The sequence below is a fragment of the Scyliorhinus canicula genome, chromosome 1 (assembly GCF_902713615.1).
Source record: "Scyliorhinus canicula chromosome 1, sScyCan1.1, whole genome shotgun sequence".
Taxonomy (NCBI): Eukaryota; Metazoa; Chordata; class Chondrichthyes; order Carcharhiniformes; family Scyliorhinidae; genus Scyliorhinus; species Scyliorhinus canicula.
The window spans coordinates 127,823,264-127,837,237 of record NC_052146.1 but is presented as its reverse complement, the minus strand read 5'-3'; the positions used below and the strand labels follow the sequence as shown (position 1 = coordinate 127,837,237).

The following is a 13,974-nucleotide window of genomic DNA, read 5'->3' as shown; positions in this document are numbered from 1 at the left end:
TGTGGGCCGCATTCTTCTGTATCTTTTGAGGAAGAGTGAAAACAATGGAGCAACTGGTCCATCAGCATCATAGGGTATTTACCTCCCAATGCCTATCTTACCAGAATATATCGACAAAAGCATATCTGCTTCCTAAATGCCCAGAACCAATGCTTTGGAGGCTTCACTTTATAAAGGAAAGCATCAGTAAATTATGCCAAATGTTTCAAGCTGACTTGTGGAGCAACTCACCACAACCAAACAATTGTTTTCGACTTTAAGTTGCACAAACAGCCTGATTATATAAGCTAAGGGGATCATAGCAGGCTGGCAATGAAGATATGACTAAAATTAAGCAATCAAAGTTATCACTTAAAGAGTCATGATATTGCCTGCTAAACTAAGTCATTTCATTTTCTTCTCCATAGACAATTGGTGGGATCAGGAAAGGGAACAGCTGTGTTACCAAGTGGCATTCCAAAGGTGTATGGAATTGTAGATATACATATAAGGCATAATCTATTTGCCAGAAACCCACCTACGGGTATTATGTTATTTATGTTATCGTGTGAAAATAGATACTTTGTTCATCAGAGTTTGTACTGTAGGTTCCCCATTGTAGTGCATCACTCACACAGAAATATATTGCTTCAGTTGTGGCACTGAATGTGCTCCCTTGACATCCAACAAAAATGGCAAGGTGGTGGGGGGGTGGGGGGGGGGGGGGGGGGGGGGGGGGTGGCAGGACGGGGGGGGGGGGGGGGCGTGTTGGGGAGCTCCATCCTTTACCCAACCTCCTGTGCCAGCAACTTCAACATCTGACCTCGCAGACAATTTGTTTGGGTTCAACAAAAATAACAATAGCTGGCTCGTTGTGGTGTTGAAATCCTTTTAAATCCCGCAGCAGCATGCTGGTTCCCATTTCCCAATGGTGAGGTCCCAATTAGTGGTGTTCCCAAAAACTGGAGCATACCCACAATATTTTAATGAGGTTGAATGGGGATCGTCAGACACTTTGCTGGACTCCCAGTCAGACCAAGCCCAGTGGGTACGAACACCAGGCATTGCAAGGACATTATTTCACGAGTTGTTGGAATGTCAGGAAACCATGAACTGGAGAGTGAAATCTCATTGGCTTGTTACAGTGCCTGGACGAGCATTGCTAATCTTGCTGCAGACTCTCAGCTGTGTTTATGGAGCCCTGTATTTGGAAATGCTCCAGTTAGTAATTTCTGCTGCTGTGCTGTGATTTACTGTGGAATGAGTCCAGAGTTCAAACATTTGTTCCATTTACATTGCTGAATCAGCTGTCTGAGCTCCTGATAAGGAAGATAGTTTAACTTTAATGAAATCACAATTTAACAACGACAACAACTTGCATTTATATAGCAACGTTAGCTGAGTAAAAATGTCCCAAGATGCTTAAGGTAAACCCTTCAGCACCTAAAGCCTCTGCAGATTGGCCCCCAATATATCCTTAAGGTCAAGTCTGTGGTGATATGCATCACTGTAAATACACAAGGAGCTAATGTAAATACACTAAGACTAAGTAAACACTAGAGGGAGCACCGGAGATGTCATGACATGCAGACATACAGCTAATGAACACATAGAATAGGACACGACCGATGGGCAGTCAAGACACACAGAGGTGACACTACCCAAAGGGGCAACCCATATAAAAGGACAGGGCACACATGCTAGTTCTCTTTCCCACAGGCAACATTCATAGAGAAGGACAGGGGCAGATCAGAAGCGTCACACCCACGGCATGGCTTAGAGCAGACTGGTTAGTTAGATTGAGTTACTGTAGCAAGATTAGTAGGAGAGTCGAACTCAAGTAGGAGAATTGTTGACTGTTCAATAAATGTGTTAAACCTATCTCCAAGTCTGAACCTTCCTTTGTCAGAGCATACATCAAGGAAGCAACATATGCTACATGACGAAGCATAACACAACAAAATCCTCCTGCCTGAGGATAAGTGCTTTTACCAAATCAAAAATACAAACGAGGTGAGTGACAACTGCAGTGTGTTGTGGAAGGCATGGAAAGGCCTCATATAGGGCAGGGCTTTAATCACACGTTTCAGGACCTCCCTATTGGCCGCCTCCAAGCACACCATCCAATTAAGGACAATGGGTGAGCTTTTGATGCTGCCTGCCCGATCAGACAGCTGGCAGCTCTGGTGCCTCGGCAGCCCCTTGGGGAGAGGTGGGTGCTGCTGCGGTAGGCCAGAGATTCAGTAAAAGAAAATCAATAAAAATAGAGGGGCCTCCTAGCACAGCAAAGGCAGCCTTCCCTGAAAACAAAGAGGGTTAAGAAACTTTGGAGTTCTTTACCTGAGAGGGCTGTGGACTGATGCTATGGGCTGAATTTTAATTGAATAAAACAGGCAAGTCTTGGTCAGGTTCTGGTATTAAAGAGTCAGAAATCTGTTTCCCAACTAACTAGCCTCCAGCACTCCCATTTCTAGCTTTAGCAGAAGCCAGAAGGGAGGGTGGGTGACTAACCTGATTTGAGGAAGTGAGTTAGAAGTTTAAATACAATAATACGACTGGCAGCCACATTGTCACTCAGCTTTTGAAATGTTTTTTTTTAAATATTTTATTACGGCATTTATGATTTTATAACAAATACAAATGTAAACATAATTCTGTACATAACACACCAACAACCATACCCAGCCAACATGTCTCATACACACAATTCCCCAGTCCCTCTATCCACTCTCGCTGATCCTGCCGAAACTAAACTTAAACTTACTCCCCCTACCAAACCCCCCCCCCCCCCCCCCCCCCCCCCCAACCCCCAACCTTCCCGAGGTGGCCCACACCTGCAAAGAGTCTCCCACTCCCAGCTGAGGGATCCTACCCCCCACGGAGCACTGGGATGGCAAACAGGGAGTGGGTCAGTCAAAACGTCAGGAGGCATCCACTAATCAGGATTCTCCCGCACACTATGCAGTTCTAACTCCACAGCGTTTCTCTGGTTAGCAACTGAGCCTTCAGCTAGGCAGGAAACTGGCCACTGAATATCCCAGCAGCAGTCTACACAGGGAACAATTGATCAGGGTTTGGAGAGCGTTTGACCCACATTGACAAGAGTAGGATGATTGTGGGGAGGGGTGGCAGGTGGACACTAGCTGGCTAGTGGTCAGAATTGCTAGTGCTCAGGGGATGGGGGAAAATGAGGGCAGATCAGAGGCCTTGGGAAGTGGGGAAATGTTGTGGTGAACCTAATCATAGAGGCTCTGCAGGCTGGCACTTGGATCCAGAGAGCTGGGTGTAAAGTTAATCACCTCCTGAATCCATTAAGTTCTTGCTTTGAGGGAGTTTCTGGGCTTCGGAGACGGATCCACCATGCCAACCCCTGGACCGTGTGTATCCATTCCGGGGGCAACCTCTGTCCCTGCCTGTCTACCCCAACAATCACCCATAACCCCCCACTGACTGCTGAGGCTGCTGGCTCCGCGACTGAAGGCTATTGCCAATATGGAATTGGCAATCATGGTGAAGTGAGCACTTCGTACATGCCAAGTGGATTCCCGTGGGTGGACGGGCCATGAAGCATGTGGGAGTCATTGCCTAGCATCCCAATCACACCCTGATGGATGGACACTGTGCTTAATCACTGCAGGAGGCAACACCATACACGCAACATCCGAACACCCAGGGGATGGGACACACCTCTGGGGACATGTCCATGGCTGGAATGTGGGTGAGCGCCACAGGGAGTTGGGGGGGTGATGCCTGGAGAGATGTGCAAAGGGTTCGACCGGCAGCCCACATTGCGGAAGGAATGGCAGAGGCATCATGATAGTTGTGTGAAAAGGTGTTTAATATTTTGTACAAAGCCCACTCCCAATGGTGGCGCCACCCTATGGTGAGGGTCCAGCTTGGCACACAGTGCCCCTTTCTCCTGATCGGCACCCATGGGGCCCTGGGGTTCACCTTGGGATGGAGGGGCAGCTGGTTCGAGTCCTGGCTGCCCCTACATCATCTTGCTTTGCAATCCCTGATGGTTCCCTATTGTCAGTACCATGGTGTCGATGCCCTCGATGATGCTCCTCAGTGACTGGGCCATGCTCTGCAGCGCCTCAGCAATGCCCACCTGCAATTGGGACAGGCTCTGCAGAACCTCATCAAAGTCATCCTAGTGCTGGATGACATCCGCCAGCGAGTCGGACATTCTGTTGAGACCCTCAGCCATGGCCGTCACCAACTGCGCGACACCTTGGACACCTTCACTCATGGTGCCCACATCGTGCACCAGGCTTTCCACTGTGGTCACCACCCTTGCATTGGTGTTGGCCTCAGTGCTACTCATTTCCGGCGCCATCTCCTGTGCACCTAGCCTCTGGGACTCCTCCAAGCAGCTATGGATCTGCTGGAGTGACACTGACATCTTCCTCTGAACACTCGGGTTGCTTCCTATCATCTCCATCAGTTCCGGGTATCTCTGTACCACAGGCTCAGCATCAGGCTGGGATCCAGCTGGGTCCCAGCAGACCTCCGACTGCTGTCTCGCCTGGGGATTCCTATCTCCACCTAATATACATCATCAACAGTGTGGTGCTCACCAGATTGTGTCCCAGAAGCCTGTCCATTAATAGTTCCCACCGAGGTGAGTGTATCTGCACTGGTATAGGGTGGAGATGCCAGATGTCCGTGACTGTGGTTGCAACCTCGGAGCTCCCCTCCAAGGGGTTCTCCTTGGAGTGGGCTGGATCCGTCAGCAGGAGGACCTGTAGGAGAATGGACATGTGGTCAGTGGGAGGGATGAGTCACATCAGTAAGACAATCACTACTCATGTTTGACAGGTCCTCTGGTTGGGGCCTGGTGGTTATCATCTCTGGGGTGTCCGCCAGCCTCTGCGTGGGTGACCGATCTGTCCTCGGCAACACCGGTCACCTCCAGGGCACACTCCTCAAATGAAATGAGGATTCCTATGTCTGGCACCCCACCGCCAGTCTGGGTCCTCTCCCGACGGCTATGGAAAAGCTGTTCCTGAGTAGACACAGATAGAGTATCGATAGCTGCACACGTGGTTCACAGTGGTGGGAAGGAGGGGTTGGGGTGGGGTTGAGAGGGGAAGGGTGGTAGAGGAAGGGTTGGCGGTCGCATGGGGAGTTAGGGGGTGCATGCTCCCTTGGGGGGGGGGGGGGGGGGCGGCGGCGTTGGTGTCTACTCACTCGTGCTGAATGGTGTAGGTCGTTGACATTCTTACAGCACTGAAGGCCAGTCCTCCTGGTCACACTCCCCGAGCTGACAGGTGCCGCCACCTTTTCCCAGGCAGCACTGCTGCCTTGTGGCTGACTCTCCGGGACCTTCGGGGAAACAGAACATCCCTCCTGGCCTCCACGACATCTAGCAGCCTCCCCAGGTCAGCATCTCTGAATCTTCGGGTCGGTCTTCTGGATGTCATTGTTGCGAGCTGGCTGGGGTTGGCTGAGTAAGTGCAGCTTAAGTGCTGCTCGACCTTGTTAGTAAGGTGCTGGCAAGCGCGATCCTAGCGAATCCGCTGGCGAACCTTCATTTGCGACGAGAAGCCCCTTGGGCGACATTAAGTAGACCTTGAATTGCATTGCCAGCCTCGCTGGGCCAAGTGGTGGGAAGCTTGTGGCAATTCCCACTTGCCACCACTCTTAGAAATTTTTCTGGAGAATCGCGCCCTAGGAGTGTTTCAATTAAATCAGCTCTCATTTCTAAACTCCAGAGAATATAGTAGACCCATTCTACTTAACTCCTCATAAGGTCAAAGGAGCAGAATTAGGCCATACGGGCCACCGAATCTACTCCGCCATCAATCATGGCTGTTATGTTTCTCATCCCCATTCTCCTGCCTTCTCCCCACAACCTCTGATCCCCTTATGGGATGATTCTCCTCCCATCAATAAATTATAGGGTAGTGAAATGAGATCTGTTTTACAAATTTTTTGGACAAAGGGAAAAAATCATTGACTTGCTCAAGCACATAATTTAATATCATGAGTGATGAAAAATTGACATTTTAATATCTGAAGCAGCATGAATTAAATAGTGTCATAAAACACTATGTTTTATGACATAGCTGAAAGAGGCTCTTTGATACCGGGGTACATTCCCATCAAAGCTATTTATCATAATATTTCCCTGTACCCTTTAATATCTTTTATCTTCAAATATTTATTTAAGTCTGTCGTAAGTGAAGGTGTTCTCCATTTCAATACTCACTTTTACTTTCATAGAATTTACAGTGCAGAAAGAGGCCATTCGGCCCATCAGGTCTGCACTGGCTCTTGGAAAGAGCACCCTACCCAAGGTCCAGACCTCCATCCTATCCCCATAACCCAGCAACCCCACCCAACACTAAGGGCAATTTTGGACACTTTGGGCAATTTATCATGACCAATCCACCAACCCGCACATCTTTGGATTGTGGGAGGAAACCGGAGCACCCGGAGGAAACCCACACACACACGGGGAGGATGTGCAGACTCCGCACAGACAGTGACCCAAGCCGGGAATCGAACCTGAGACCCTGGAGCTGTGAAGCAATTGTGCTATCCACAATGCTACCGCTGTTTTCCTAATAGCTAGGTGTGAAAAACCCTTACCTTTTCACTTCCCTAATCTTGAGTTTATACCCCCTTGTCATTGTCCTTGGTTTTCCTAGGGGTTCATGCTAGCGGGATCTTTGAATGGTGCAAAAGAACAAAGAAATTAATGGAGTTAAGGAATAAGTGACCGCTGTTATTATTTATGGGGTGGGATTCTCCGCCCCACTGCGCCACATTTCTGCCCCGACCCACCGGTGGGACCAGCCGGTCAATGTGGTTTCCCATTGTGGGGCAGCCCAACGCTGTCGGGAAACCCTCGGGCACCGCCATAACGGAGAATCATGCCAGCGGAGAATCCCGTCCTATCTCTACATTTTCTAGTGACATTTGCGTTACTCCTTGTTACCCCAAACCTGTCAGAAGGTATTTATTGTTGTTCCACTTCCATTGAAATCAATGGTAATTGCAATAGCCCTGCACTTAAGCCATTTTTCATGTCACTGACATTCACACTGGCACGAGTAACCTGGCCAGATTTGTTTATCCTCCGTGTGTATGGAAATGGGCAGCTAAAATCAAATACAGCAATATTTGCCCTTTGCCTGACATTTGTTGCTATAATTCTGCCTTGGTGACAATGCTGGGAACATTTTATCCACCACGAATCACAAAGGAATCAAGACAATCCTTGTTTACTTCAGCAAGTCAGTTATTATTATGAATATATCAGCAAGGGCAGCACAGTGGCACCGTGGTTAGCACTGGGACTACGGTTCTGAAGACCCGGGTTCGAATTCCGGCTCTGGGTCACTGTCCGTGTGGAGTTTGCACACTCTCCCCGTGTTTGCGTGGGTTTCATCCCCACAACCCAAAGATGTGCAGGTTAGGTGGATTGGCCACGCTAAATTGCTCCTTAATTGGGAAAAAAATAATTTGGTACTCTAAATTTGAAAAAAAAAACAAAGGGAGGGAATTTTAAATTTTAATTTCAATCGAGTTGAAAATCATTCTGGAAGAAGCAAGTGAGTAACTTCTATTGCACAGCAACATTACCATCAAAAATAGTTATATAATGTTGTGCCAGGATTGACTTCAAGAAAACTTACTACATGGATTAGATCAGAACTAGAAAGAAAAAAAAGAACATTTGTACCAAATATTCAACTTTGGACGGCTTCGCAGCATTCGGATTCCTCGAAGAACAATCGGCTCGATGAACCAAGTTCAAGCTCCACGTCTACTCAAAACTACCAGTAATCTTAACTCTAACTGGAAACCTTTTAAACAGCAATTCCATATCTTTCTGGAAACACATGATTTGACCACTGCTTCTGAAGCTAGAAAAATAGCTCTGCTTTTATCCATGGCAGGACAGCAGGCTGTAGAAATATACAACTCTTTCACTTACTCTGAAAGGGAGGACAAAAGCAAACTTGATGTAATAATTGAAACATTTGAAAACCATTGCAAAACACAGAAAATTGAAATCTTTGAGAGATCCAAGTTCAACAGACGTTTGCAAAAACATGAAGAATGATTCATCAGCTTTGTCACAGATTTAAAGTCACCAGCACAAGCCTGCAACTTTGTTATTTTAAGAGACTCAATGCTCAGAGACCAAATTTTACAGGGAATATGTGATGAGGGACTCAGAGAATCATTATTAAAACGGAAAGATTTAACTTTGGAAATCGCGATTCAAAAGTGTTTAACTCACGAACAAAGTAAAGAACAGTATAATGAGTTTTACAACCGTGAAAAGATACAAAAAGTCCACCACAGGGCTGAAGAAGTTAAAATGGTGTCTCTGCATTCAAAACAGCTTCTTCATGGTGGCATCTCCCATTCAAATCAGTATGCACATGCGCACATCCAGGAAAGACGTGAACTGGCAAAATTGCGTTCTGCATATGTGCAAGAAGCCGCCCATGAGCAGTTGAAAAAGCGCATTCCGGTTGAAGATCGATGTGCGCATGCAGTTGAAAAAAGATCGCACACGGTTCGAATATCGATTTGCACATGTGCAATCGATTATTACACATGGCGTCACGAGCGTCATGACTTTAGAAGACTCAGGCCATGCCCACTTAAATGGAAACTGCCCGAAAATCACAAATCAGGCAAGGTACAAAACCCAAATTTTTTACCTCAAACGGCGCAACATTGCCTGAATTTCGACCAACAGTTGAAAATAACTTTTGCAGCACCCTGGAACAAGCAGTTTGCAGCATCCAAAGTGAAGAGCACATTAACAAATCCAAAACTAAAGAAGATGATTTGTTAATTAAAAATGAAGAGCACAATAACAAATCCCAAACCAAAAAAGATGATTTGTTTATTGAAGGATGCTACTCAGACATGACTGAGTTATTTGGATATGATGATCATAGCATCAGCAATACGGTTGAAAAGCTCAATATGACTCTACTCATGGTAGATGAATCCAATACCATGATGCAATGGCAGATCGTCGATACATTGGATGACAGCAACCTGTCAAATAGCCAAGAAGAAAATGACGCCACACCGAGAGTACTGACCAACTCCGTTGAGAGAGCGCTAATCGTCTCCACTGAGAGAACACTGCACAGCTCCACACAGAGAGCGATGAAAGACTCCACAGATAGAGCAATGCAAGCCTCCACAGAGAGCACGTTGGCAGATTCCAGAATGGAAGCAATTAAAGACTCCAGAGCGACAACCATGCATGTAGAAGTCTATGAAGGTCTATTCACCTTATTTGAGCAACCAGAAGCAGACTATGAAAGTCTACCCAGCTCATTTGAACAACAAAAAGAAGACTATGAAGGTTGATCTACCTTATTTGATGAACAACAAGAAGACAATGAATGTCTAACCACTGTATGCAAGAATAGTGGCACAGTGATCACAATCAGCATACAAGATGTGCAAGATCACATCGAGACTGACCGATCTCACCTCGTCTGCACAAAAGAACTTGGCAATCAAAGTAAAACTACACATGAGTTCTGTGAGACCACACCTACTTTTGACAGCCTACAAGAAACTGAATTGACTCCAGAAGAGGAGCACTAAGAGATCAAAGATGAAGCAGATCAAACAGAAATGACTCCAGAAGAGGAGGAAGCAAAGAAGAACCAAATCAGCCAGAAATGACTGATGTCACAAAGATCAATGCAACATCAGATCATTCACACAAACCTCAAGTCGAAATGCTCAATGAAACATCAGATACCACAAAGGACACTGATACCAATAACTTTGAGAATGACTCAAATCATTCACAAGGAACAGTCATTGAGCACAACAAAAACAACAACCATCATAACAAGAACAACAACAAGCACAACAACAACAGAAACAACAAAAACAACAACAATGAAACAATAACCTGTACAACATGGTACAACTCTGCATATGAAGGGCAATGTAACAGCACAGTCCAAAACAATGGCCAGAGTACAAACATAACATGGCATGACAACAAATCTAACAAATTCATATTTGCTCCAAAACAAACATGCAAACCAGTTTTCAAGGCATATGGCATGCAGAATCAATACCACAAGCACAAAAAAAAGTCCAAGTCCGACAACAAAAAAAGATTCAACTTCAAACACCAGTTTTTCCTATATTGGATCTGAATGAATCAATTAGTCGACAGGACTTGCTTAACAACAAGACGACAGAGGACGCTAACAAAGACATCAAAATATTAACATCATCACTTCAACAGTTAAGAAGATCCAACAGAAGAAGAAAGGAACCCAACCGACTAAATTTATAAAGATTGGACTCATAAATGTTCATTGGCTTTGTATAATTATCAATATTGTCACAACTTGTACAGATGTACATATCATCATTTATCTATAACTTTTCTTTAAAATAGTACAGAAAATATGTAAAGTAAAAAGGGGGGGATGTAGTGATCTGCATATCTATATGTACATGGATAGATGATTGGTTAATTAATAGAAAGCAAAGAGTGGGGATTAATGGGTGTTTCTCTGGTTGGCAATCAGTAGCTAGTGGTGTCCCTCAGGGATCCGTGTTGGGCCCACAATTGTTCACAATTTACATAGATGATTTGGAGTTGGGGACCAAGGGCAATGTGTCCAAGTTTGCAGACGACACTAAGATGAGTGGTAAAGCGAAAAGTGCAGAGGATACTGGAAGTCTGCAGAGGGATTTGGATAGGTTAAGTGAATGGGCTAGGGTCTGGCAGATGGAATACAATGTTGACAAATGTGAGGTTATCCATTTTGGTAGGAATAACAGCAAACGAGATTATTATTTAAACGATAAAATATGAAAGCATGCTGCTGTGCAGAGAGACCTGGGTGTGCTAGTGCATGAGTCACAGAAAGTTGGTTTACAGATGCAACAGGTGATTAAGAAAGTAAATGGAATTTTGTCCTTCATTGCTAGAGGGATGGAGTTTAAGACTAGGGAGGTTATGCTGCAATTGTATAAGGTGTTAGTGAGGCCACACCTGGAGTATTGTGTTCAGTTTTGGTCTCCTTACTTGAGAAAGGACATACTGGCACTGGAGGGTGTGCAGAGGAGATTCACTAGGTTAATCCCAGATCTGAAGGGGTGGGATTACGAGGAGAGGTTGAGTAGACTGGGACTGTACTCGTTGGAATTTAGAAGGATGCTGGGGGATCTTATAGAACATATAAAATTATGAAGGGAATAGATAGGATAGATGCGGGTAGGTTGTTTCCACTGGCGGGTGAAAGCAGAACCAGGGGGCATAGCCTCAAAATAAGGGGAAGTAGATTTAGGACTGAGTTTAGGAGGAACTTCTTCACCCAAAAGGTTGTGAATCTATGGAATTCCTTGCCAAGTGAAGCAGTAGGGGCTCCTTCATTGAATGTTTTTAAGATAAAGATAGATAGTTTTTTGAAGAATAAAGGGATTAAGGGTTATGGTGTTCGGGTCGGAAAGTGGAGCTGAGTCCACAAAAGATCAGCCATGATCTCATTGAATGGTGGAGCAGGCTCGAGGGGCCAGATGTCCTACTCCTGCTCCTAGTTCTTATTTTCTTATGTTCTTATGCACATGAGGGGTTAATGTATAGACAGAACCGCTAAGTAACCACTAGAGGGCAGCACTAGAGACAGGTTTAAACACACTGGTTGCAACAAGACTAGAAATACAATTTTTAAAAATTAATTTACGAGATGTGGGCATCGCTGGTTAGGTAAAAATGTATTGCCCATCCCTAGTTGCCCTTCAGAAGATTGTGGTGGGTTGCCTTCTTGATTTGATTTGATTTATTATTGTCACATGTATTAGTATACAGTGAAAAGTATTGTTTCTTACATGCTGTACAAACAATGCATACCGTACACAGGGAAGGAAGGAGAGACTGCAGAATATAATGTTACAGTTATAGCAAGGTGTAGAGAAAAGATCAACTTAATATGAGGTATGTCCATTCAAAAGTCTGATGGCAGTAGGGAAGAAGCTGTTCTTGAGTTGGTTGGTACGTGACCTCAAACTTTGGTATCTTTTTCCTGACGGAAGAAGGTGGAAGAGAGTATGTCTGGGGTGCGTGGGATCCTTAATTATGCTGGCTGCCTTTCCGAGGCAGCGGGAATTATAGACAGAGTAAATGGATGGGAGGCTGGTTTGCGTGATGGACTGGGCTACATTCATGACCTTTTGTAGTTTCCTGAGGTTTTGGGCAGAGCAGGCTCCATACCAAGCTGTGATACAACCAGAAAGAATGCTTTCAATGGTGCATCTGTAGAAGTTGGTGAGGGTCGTAGCTGACTTGCCAAATTTCCTTAGTCTTCTGAGAAAGTAGAGTCATTGGTGGGCTTTCTTAACTATAGTGTCGGCATGGGGGGACCAGGACAGGCTGTTGATGATCTATACACCTAAAAACTTGAAGCTCTCGACCCTTTCTACTTAGTTCCCATTGATGGAGACAGGGGCATGTTCTCCACTACGCTTCCTGAAGTCGCTGACAATCTCCTTTGTTTTGTTGACATTGAGGGAGAGATTATTGTCGTTGCACCAGTTCACCAGATTCTCTATCTCATTCCTATACTCTATCTCGTCATTGTTGAAATCCGACCCACTACGGTGGTGTCATCAGCAAATTTGAAAATCGAGTTGATGGGGAATTTGGCCACACAGTCATAGGTGTATAAGGAGTATAGTAGGGTGCTGAGGACACAGCCTTGTGCGGCACCGGTGTTAAGGATGATTGTGGAGGAGGTATTGTTGCCTATCTTTACTGATTGTGGCCTGTGGGTTAGAAAGTTCAGGATCCAGTCGCAGAGGGAGGAGCTGAGGCCAAGGCCACGGAGTTTGGAGATAAGTTTCGTAGGAATGATGGTGTTGAAGGCTGACATGTAGTCGATAAATAGGAGCCTGACATAGGTGTCTTTGTTATCTAGGTGTTCCAGGGTAGAGTGCAGGGCCACGGAGATGGCGTCTGCTGTGGACCTGTTGCAGCGGTAGGCAAACTGTAGTGGATCAAGGCAATCTGGGAGGCTGGAGTTGATTCGTGCCATGACTAACCTTTCGAAGCACTTCATGATGATGGGTGTCAGAGCCACTGGACGATAGTCATTAAGGCACTTTGCTTGACCTTTTTTTGGTACAGGGATGATGGTCATCTTCTTGAAGTAGATAGGGACCTCAGATTATTGTAAAGAGAGGTGTCTGCAAATACCCCCGCCAGCTGATCCGCGCAAGACCTGAGTGCTCGTCCGGGTACCCCATCCGGGCCAGTGGCTTTCCGTGGGTTTCCTACCGAGAAGGCTGCTCTGACGTCTGCAGTGGTGACCTCGGATACAAGTTCATCCGCGGCTTCTGGGGTGGAAGGCTCGCTCTCGCTGATCTCTTTCTCAAAGTGGGCATAGAATGCATTGAGCTCAACAGGGAGGGGTGCTATGGAGACGACGATTTTACATGCCATCATCTTGTAGCCTGCTATGTCTTGCAGACCTTGCCATAGTCGGTGGGGGTCCGTGTGGCTAGCCTGAATCTCCAGCTTGGTCCAGTACTGTCTTTTGGCATCTTTGATGGATTTCTTTAGATCATATCTGGCTTTCTTGTAGAGGTCAGGGTCTCCTGACTTGAACGCCTCATACCTAGACTTCAGCAAGCAGTGGATATCCCTGTTCAGCCAAGGTTTCCGGTTGGGAAACACGCGGATTTGCTTCTTTGGCAAACAGTCTTCTACACACTTACTAATGAAGTCAGTTACTGTATTGGCGTACTCGTTCAGGCTAGTCGCAGAGTTTTTAAAATACTGACCAGTCCACTGACTCTAAGCAGTCCCGTAGGAGATCATCCGATTCCTCAGACCAACAATGCACAACTTTCTTTGACAGATTCTCCCGCTTCAGTTTTTGCTTTCAGCCGGGAGCAGGAGCACAGCCTTGTGGTCAGGTTTGCCAAAGTGTGGGCGGGCGATAGAGCGGTAGGCATGTTTGATATTTGTGTAGC

At 45.9% G+C, this 13,974-nt stretch overlaps 1 protein-coding gene across 1 annotated transcript in view; it reads left to right on the top strand.

Moving 5' to 3' along the window:
- The first annotated feature begins 1,969 nt into the window (after positions 1-1,969).
- The window catches only part of LOC119967317 (non-compact myelin associated protein), a 31,119-nt gene continuing 19,114 nt past the window's right edge, over positions 1,970-13,974 (top strand). The window contains exon 1 of the mRNA XM_038799681.1: positions 1,970-1,992. The gene's annotated coding sequence lies outside the window, so the exon portion shown is untranslated. The remainder of the gene's footprint in view (positions 1,993-13,974) is intronic.